Here is a 9,611-nt window from a genome sequence, read left to right as displayed (position 1 = left end):
AAAACTCTTCAACTACAGTGTCTCGCACTGTGAGTGTGCGTGCTGCGTGCATGTGGTGATGGTGCGCATATATGATATGTACGCGTCTATGCTGTACTCACTCGATGTTTCTTGGAAAAGAGAGAGAGAAATGGAGGGCCAGCTATGCAGCACGGATCGACGAAACGAATATATGATGGTTGATGCTGTACTTGGTAAAAAGAGGCAATCATCAGCAAGGAAGACATATGCGACCCCTTGGGAAAATAATATGGATGGATGGATCCATCATCCATGGCACTATAGTTAATTGTGCATTGACATCAGCCTCCACTCCACTTGCCGGCCGGGCCGGCAGCTTATCGCTATCTTCCTCCCCTATCCCCAATCGAAAGGAAAGCAAAAGCAAGCAAAGAGCATGTAGATTCATGACGTGTGCCCATGGATGCGACCTCACCTGCCCCTGCCCGCCCGCCCGCCCGCCTATAAGACGGCCGTCGACCACACCACCTCCCAAGTGGACTCCATTCCATTCCGTTCCATTTCCATACGTTTCTTTCAAGTGGCTCTTGATCCCACCAGCAGCCGCACCACCAACATCTTCTCTCCGGATCCGTGTTCACATCAAGAAGATAACATCCATGAAGATGAAGCAGACGAAGAAGACGTCGGCGCCGTCGCCGGGCAAGCAGGAGGAAGCAGTTGCACCCGGGGGTTTCCGGAAGGGGCCATGGACGGAGCAGGAGGACATGAAGCTGGCGTGGTTCGTGCGGCTCTTCGGCGAGCGCCGCTGGGATTTCTTAGCTAAGGTGTCAGGTTTGCAAGGTGGCGGGTGACCCATGCCGTGCCATGCATGCGCATGCATGCATGCATGTCTGGGACCAAATAACATGTAGCCATGGTCCTTTGTGTGCTAACGCTCTCGGTCTCCGCCGGCACCTCTTGCTCTTGTGTCTGCCTTGGCTACAGGTCTCAACCGGACGGGGAAGAGCTGCCGGCTCCGGTGGGTCAACTACCTGCACCCGGACCTGAAGCGCGGCCGGATGAGCCCCGACGAGGAGCGCCTCGTCGTCGACCTCCACGCCCGCTGGGGCAACCGCTGGTCCCGCATCGCCAAGGCCATGCCGGGGCGCACCGACAACGAGATCAAGAACTACTGGCGCACCCACACCCGCAAGCTCCACAAGGACACGCGCACCGCCTCTGCTGCTTCGGCCTCCACGTCCATGTCTGCGGCGTCTCCGGGCACCACGTCCAGCTCCTCCTCTTCAACGATCGACAACGACAACAACTCGCATCACGGCCACCGCGACCAAGAGACGGCGGCCAGCCAGGAACAAGCGGATCACCAGCTGCTCTACACCGCCGGTATCGGCATGGACAGCCACCTCCTTTGGAACGACGCCATCATGGACTCCTACGCATGGGGAGCGGCCGTCCCGTCCATGATAGTGCCGCCGCCTTCATCGCCAGTGTGGGACTACTGCTGCTCGGATTCGCTGTGGGGGATAGGCGACGACGAGGTCGAGTACAAGAAGATGCTTGCCGTCGCCGGTGCCTCATGATATTTTTCATACATCATCGATCTTTCCTTAGTCAATTACTAGCTGCCAACTAGCTGAAGATGCTTACGTGCATGCGTCCAAGTCATATCCTAGCTGAGACGAGACTTAATATGTACCAGTGATCGATCAGTGCATGCCTGCCTTGGGATTTATGCTTTTGTACATGTAATCTCCATGTGTATGTATGATAGAGTAATAAGTACACATATGCATGTAGTTATTTGTATTATGGTATAATTTTTAATATCTCCTTAATGTTTTAGCAATGTATAATAGGCTACTAGTTGTACTATATATAAACTAGTCCTTGAGAATTCAGATGGACTTTGTAAAGAAATAAAGATTTGACCACCATGAGTATACCTCCTCAATCTATTTAATATGGATGTATTTGTACAATATACAGACACAATATGTTCATTCATTCAAGATGTTGATGCCGAAGTAGGCCCTTCTTTAATTCCGGATATCGAAACTAAAGGCTGGCGTAATTTGCATAAATGGAATTAGCATATTCCATCAAGTACTTCATAATTAAAGAGAATCCGCATAAGAAATGTATTCCGAGATCAATCAATCAATCTATTCTGATACCCAGAATCTAATAATTGCTTCAAGAACTCGCTAGAACCTCTACTATACCTTTCTATTTCAGCCTCCAATTCCTATACCTGGAGAGGTTCACAAGGGCACGTAACTCATGAAGATGCTGACCTGAAGATGATCATCTGATCGTTCCTGTCCATGTCCTACTTTCTCTAGCCATCTTGCATCTAGAAGAAATATTTCCTATGCATCCTTTTCATGCCCCAATCTCAATCAGTTAATTCCAAATGGATCCTGTGCATGATCTCAAACAGCAGCACTGCTCTGATCGATGATCTGCAGTACTCCTCGCTGAGATCGTGACAGGGATCGCCAGTGGGTGATCAGTGGTTGCAAGTTGCAACTAAAGTTGTGAGGGATAAATTGAATAAAATTAAGGAGAGGTCCAGGTGGTTGTGATAAGGGAGCATGGAGTTAAAAATGGTGGTGACAAAAAGCTGGGTGGTGTGTGTGATAAGGAGCCAGCGGCGGCATCAACTTGTTTGCTACCTTTCTTGCATTACTTCTAGTATTATCTTGGTCATTGCTAATTTACTCCATCTGGCTAGCTAGTGCTTCATCAAAAACAAACTTTAGTTTCTTTCTTGCTCTTAGTGGTGCACCCTCTTGCTTGCTAGCTTGTACATGTGGTACTAATGCTAACCTCATCTTCCCACTTTTTCTGCAATTAATTATATTGCTCCTCCAGGATGGATGTAGATAATATATATTCAAATGATCTAGATACCTCTTTACCTAGCTCAATGTCATTCAAGGCCACTATCTAGATAGCAGGCTAGCATGGAACATGAATGCATGGTTGCCACGCTTAGCATGCAAAAGCCTCAAACAAGGCGATTAAGCAAGATATGCTCTGATTCAGAAGGATACTACACCACACGCCTAACTAATCTATTGAAGGATGCCTCCACTCCATGCACATATGAGAGGAAGCACGAATGAGATCGATGTACGCTTTGGACTTAATTACCAGGCCTAATTTCGGTACACATCACACCTAATTTTGGTATACCCATAAGCCATCACACCTACTTTTGGTAATATCCATGACGAATGCAGAGTGTGTCGTTTTGTCTCATGGGCTCGTAGAGTATTAACAAAGTTACAGAGTCCGTAGCTCTTCTTTTGGAAAAGTTGGGATTCAAAGAATGCAGCAGTCTTCCACAATGAGTCTCTATTATATTGTAACCACTAGAAACATTATTTCAGACTTTACATTCTAGACTTTTCAGTTCAGGGAACCGATTCAGAAGGTCGCCAATACGTCTTGGCAGCAATACCTCTCATCGGGCTCTGGCATACCCATGTAACCCTTGTTGTTAAGTTGTGATCCAAATTCATATAAAGTATAAAGGTCAACTTCTGACGAGCGGAGCGGATCCTTTGTAAGCGGCCGCACATGATAAGTGGATCAAGTTGTAATCCCCGGCATTTGTAACCTCTCCCGATATAGTGAGGTTTCACAGGTTGATGCCTGTGGTTTTTTATTTTTTTTCCTTCGGATTGGAGGGGTTTTCCACATTAAAATCTTGTGTCCCCTGTGTTTGATTTTGTTCTTCGTCGTTCATATTGCATGTCGTATCTCTAACACTAGCCAACGTGTTAGTACTTTGAGTAACAAATTCAGGTGGGGAAATAATTTATATCTATTACCACTGTTCCATAAAAAACGTATTTATGCATTTGCCTCAAGTCAAATTTGTTTAATCTTGATCAAGTCTACAGAAAAGTACATTGACATCTTGAACACCAAATTAGTCTCATGAGATTCCTTATGAAATATATTTCCGTACTATGTGTATTTGGTGTTCTAGATCTTAGCATATTTTTATATAGAGTTGGTCAAACTTAAGCAAGTTTTATTTTGGATAAACGTAGAAGTTCAATTATTTTGGAACGGAGGGAGTAGAAATTTGAAGAAGTGTTGAAACTTCAATTATTATGCATGCAGATGTTTTCTACATATTGTTGAAATTTTATTAGAAATATGTTAATTTGTAAGGAACAAAAAATGAAAATTTTGTTGGCCCATAGTAGCAAATCGTAAATCCATTTTATCCAAAAAAAATTCTTATTTATGTAACCTAAAAAGGGAAATATGTATTATGAAATTTGTAAATACATAGATCACATCTATATAAACATGTAAAATGATTTTCAAAATATGAGTTTTAAACATTCCTAAAGGTTCCATGGAGGTTCTGCTATGCAATTTGATGGCTAACACAACTTTATAGATATATTTGCTTTGTTTTGACGAAGAAGTGCTACGAGATTTCAATCAGAAGCTAATATTGCACATTATTCATTTACATGTCGCATGTCGTGATGCTCTTCGAAAGTGGAGCAACTAATATAAACCATGAGGAAATCCTGTTGTTTTTTTGTCTGAGACATGGTCTCATGACTCATGACAAGTGATCTAATATTGGTTGGAGTTAACACCGAGTTTTCGTACCAAACATTGTTTCATGATTCCCTTGGGTAAAAACTGGCAATCTTACATTTACTAACCAGTTGTGATAGCGATAGGGTAAGTGCCATTTCCATTCTAAAGGTGTTCCTCTTGGCCAACGATCCAGCCTTTATTGGTTGAATCTGACAACATTTCTATGCCAACAAACCTAGCTAGTGTGTTTTGTCAGGCCTTGGGCTTTGTTTCCTGCATATCTATGTGTGCGACTTTGCTGCCTTCTTTTTGCGTGGAACCTAGATGGCTAAGGGAATAAGTTGATCTACGCAAATATATCTAGGTTAGGCGGAGTGTGTATAAACACACCATTGGCTTGAGGCAACATCGATCTATGTGTGTGAGCTCACCACTTTCTTGAAGGCATTGTTTAGAAGATGGAGCTTACAACTTGCTTTCAGGGTGTACAAATTTCGATATGGATTTTCTATATGGTCCAAGGCCGGTCCTGAGGGGGGGTATGGATTTTCTATATGGTCCAAGGCCGGTCCTGGGGGGGGGGGGGGGGGGGGGGGGCCTCGGGCCCCCCAAATCTAGGGGCCCCCCTCCAACCAGGGTGCAGGTTAGATCATCAGGCATGTAGTGCCGCCGCAACCCAACACAGCAGGTAAGGTAGACGACGACCACATGATTACATCATTTTGTTTTTCAAGGCAACGTCGTTATATTTCTGTTCAACAGTTTTCTCCTATAGTTTATGAAACTTAACTCAAGTCATTATCCGTGTTATCTCTAGGAGTTAGAAGATGGTTCAAATGCTTCATCCAAGAACAATTTTTTTTATCAAGGAGGACAGGTATAAAGAGATACTGGATATGTTGATGATTGCCCAGGGATGCTGCCTTATGTGGTTATTGTAGTACTGGAAGTAGCATGTGAATCTTTTAAAGAGCTATATATTGGGGAAAACAATGTGAGATTTGTAAATATACCAGGAGAGGTTAAATGGTTTGGTAACTTTATGCATTTAGAAAAACATGTGAAAGAGATCGATATTACCTCCATTTATGAATTTGTGCCTAGGACCGTTAAAATAAAAAATTAAGGTAAAGTATAAATTATTTGATTTTTAAGGGTTGACTGATAAGGTTTCGCATATACATATAGGAAAATTATTTTGATGTTTATATCGAAGGGCCCCTCAGTTCTAGTCTCACCCCGGGCCCCATAAATCTCAGGACCAGCCCTGATACGGTCGGACGGCTATGTTTCATGGGCATTGACATAAGTGTTTACCGTATAGGAGGAGGATGACTTGGTGTAGTCACCGGTGGCTAGGAGCTTGAAGTAGCACCACTAGTGGGTGTAGCTCGATTATAGGGCGCCACATTTTGTTTTTCATAAATATGCTAGACACATAATATACTTCGTATATAATACAGTTACTTTTTAAGTTCAATGGCCATATATTGATTAGCAAGAACTCTTACAAATACATCATTACATAAAATTGAAAAATACATCTAAACCATTGTAGATACCGAAGTACTTTTTTTAATGTCGCATCCACCATCAGCACGCCATGAGCAATGCCCGCCACTTCCTTTGGGCCTCTGTCTCAACGAAACAACCTTGTTAAAATCTAGGAGATTGTATAAGCAACGGCCGGACAATTCGTCGATTAGTCTAGAAAATGTAGGCTGCCGCGATCTACCTAGCAAATCGTCCTCCTAGAGAAGAAAATGCTAATGAAAGCCTGTAGAACACCCCAATTCATGCCAGCCGGAGTTAGGGAACAGAGTTCTCACACCCCTAATGGCACCGAGGCTGGTCAGCCTTCCTCAGTTTGAAATAGAGTTGAAGGACCAAGATAAACACGTTGTCCGCTTTGTGGGACAGTGTGACCGAGACAAATCTGCATGAAAAAAAAAAAGCTAAACCCAAGGAACCAGATTTGGAACACACCATCTTACATACATCTCCCGGCGATATAGAAAAGCATTACCAAAACGAGAGAGGCGGGGATATCTTATATCTTATTCCATGTGATGGTGACACCATCGTCTGGACACCAACAAATACAGGCAAACTGTAATTTTTTTTACTAACTCGACCATCATCGGAAGCCCTAGGGTCTACCGTTGGCTTGAGCAAAGCCCATCACTTCCTTTGGGCCTCCGTCTCAACGAAACAACCTTGTCAAAATCTAGGAGATTGTATAAGCAACGGCCAGAGAAGTCGTCGATTAGTCGAGAAGATGTAGGATGCCGTGATCTACCTAGCAAATCGTCCTCCTAGAGAAGAAAATGCTAATATGTACAAACACGTTGCCCGCTCTGTGGGACAGTGTGACCGAGACAAATCTTCAGGAAAGAAAAAAGCTAAACCCAAGGAACTAGATTTGGAACACACCATCTTACACACGTCTCTCGGCGATATAGACAAGCATTACCAAAATGAGAGAGGCGGGGATATCTTTATCTTATTCCATGTGATGGTGACACCACCGTCTCGACACCAACGAATACAGGCAAACTGTATTTTTTTTTTACTAGCTCGACCACCATCGGACCAAAGCCCTAGGGTCTACCGTTGTAATACAATTACGTTTTGTGTATATCATCAAGATATATATAACGGGAGATTTATTATTTTTATCTTTTCTCACGAAAGTCGAACACATACCTGGAACAATCCAAACATATCCTAAGCAACACGGTGTGTTCTATAGACAGATAAGGCAGGTACTAGGAACACATGGATAAACTTATAACACTGAGATTAAGCATAGGCATGGACCATGAAATTAACATGAATGCCAGGACAAGAAGAGTTACAACAAAATGAAGCTTGGACAGACGCACGCAAGAACGCAAGATATGAATTAGATCTGCACTTGCTTACTCAAAGCCTTAGGACGTCATGATTATTAACTAGTATTACTCGCTAACTAACTGGATTAGTCATAGCTCACCTGATGCCCGGGGTTGGTGCACATATGTGCACGCCGATCATGTACGTCACAGGTCCCTCCAAATTGCAGATCGAGACAACAAAATACACTGAAAAAAAAACCCCAAGCTATGAACGATTAAAATATTCAATTTATGGCCGCCCAAACCACAAGCTATGACGATCATAGACAGAGATGGGCCTGCCCAATCGACGATGGATGGATATGGATGCGCTTATCCGATTTTTCTAATCACCCGGCCGGGATTTCATCAGGATCACGTACGTACATATCCTCATAGCGATCGCTACTAGTTAATTAAAGGCATCCAAGATTATCTCCTGCTTATCCTCTCGCTCTTTTTCCACAACACTAGCTGAGCTATGCACTTTACGAGCCATCTAGATAGGTAAGCTAATGCCATTGGTAATTATTACTTGGAAAAGTGATTGAGATATCGATCATGTAGAGTAGAGGTCAAACAGGTTTAGTCTGTCTCAAGAGAACATACTAGTTCGGAGAGAAACAAAGTATATACATCATATTTCTGAATTCATCACACATTATCATATGAAAGCTGATACTATATATGCCTTCTCTTATATCGGTTTGTGATTGCTTACCGAACTGACCGCCTGATGCGTGCTAGTATATGCTTGGCATGCCCTTCTTTTTAGAAAATAGTTTTTTTGTCATGGGGCAAAACACAATATAGGCACAATATAGGGGGGGGGGGGGGGGGTGCAATGTAAGCCCTCCCTAAGAAAATTCTGCCACTCCTCTAAAATATCCTGTTCTTGGTGGTTGTGTCTCTACCATCTGCCTTTTAGACCATTCGATGCATCTTAAACATGTGAGGTAAGCCATGCCATTTTTGTAAAAGACCCTACAATTGTGATCCAAATTCACAGAAAACTCCCGAGTCTCTCCAGGTTTAGGTTAAGCCACATTCCTCCCCCACCTCATCCAAATAGATAAGAGGAATAAATATTGGCTGAAACATAACAATTTTTAGTGATATGTACCAAAAATAGTCATTCTTTGTAAGTTTGTAAACATATACTCCCTCCCTTCCATAATATAAGAACGTTTTTGACACTTATATTACGGGACAGAGGGAGTATTAGCTAGTCTATTTTGAAGCAGACGTGCACTTTACAAGTGATATGGCAAACTACGTACTGACACTACCCCATACAAGGATTACGTCATGCTTAAGTATGGGAAGCGTGGTGCAATGTACCGTACAGTAAAAGACAAAAAATTGCAATGTATTAAATGAAGAGTCACTGTAAGATGGTAATGACGCAGAGATATTCCCCGAGAGATACATATGCCCTGAAAAGAAAAACAAGTGTACAGAGACAGTGCATGCACTAGCATCAGTGGACGACATTCAAAACCTCTTTCATGCAACGCACTAGCAATCTTTCCTTTCTTTTTTTTGGGAATGACTAGCAATCTTTCCTTGTCACACTTTTATCTGAGAAACTGTCCTTGTACACTAATTACCCATCATGTATCCATATATTTTTAAGAGGAAGTGCATAAGCCTGTTTTATCCTGATTGCAAATTTCATATGTATTCATGTCAGATTTATATTATTTTAAGGCGACGATGCATGCATATTTTTTTCTTCGCAAACGATGCACGCAATTTTCATTTTGAGGAACCATGCATGCATATATGCGCCAGCTAACCAGAAGGACAACAGAGTTGGCCCATCAGGAAACCAGGCACTATCTTATCGAGGCTCATGCAGGTCTGCGTCTGTCAACAGGCGCCTAAAGGCGTGTTAATTGGGCTCGGCCCATGTGCTGTTTTTGTCCTTCTGTTTAGAACGTCCAAAAAATGATGCAGGGCCGGGACTTCAAACCCGCGACCAGCTCCTTCGAAGCAAACGACCGTAACAACTAGGCCATCAAAGGACAGTATTTCTCAAAAATATAAATATCAAAGGACTAGTGCTTTCTAACCTTTTTTATTTATTTTATTCCTCTATTCAATAGCGGGAATCCCCCGTTTTTGGGAAGCAACCCGGTTTTTTACCGATTCACTGGTCATTTCGGGGGCAGTTTTAAGTGATTTTTATTTTTG

The 9,611-nt window shown here is 42.9% G+C and overlaps 1 pseudogene across 1 annotated transcript; it reads left to right on the top strand.

Moving 5' to 3' along the window:
* Positions 1-392: 392 nt before the first annotated feature.
* On the top strand, positions 393-1,901 carry LOC123081045 (transcription factor MYB59-like; annotated as a pseudogene). Its single transcript, XR_006438619.1, has one exon. The product of XR_006438619.1 is annotated as a transcription factor MYB59-like (transcript).
* The last annotated feature ends 7,710 nt before the right edge of the window (positions 1,902-9,611 follow it).

This window comes from Triticum aestivum, chromosome 3D, assembly GCF_018294505.1.
Source record: "Triticum aestivum cultivar Chinese Spring chromosome 3D, IWGSC CS RefSeq v2.1, whole genome shotgun sequence".
NCBI lineage: Eukaryota > Viridiplantae > Streptophyta > Magnoliopsida > Poales > Poaceae > Triticum > Triticum aestivum.
The sequence above is the reverse complement of the archived record's forward strand: the minus strand, read 5'-3'. Positions and strand labels throughout refer to the sequence as shown.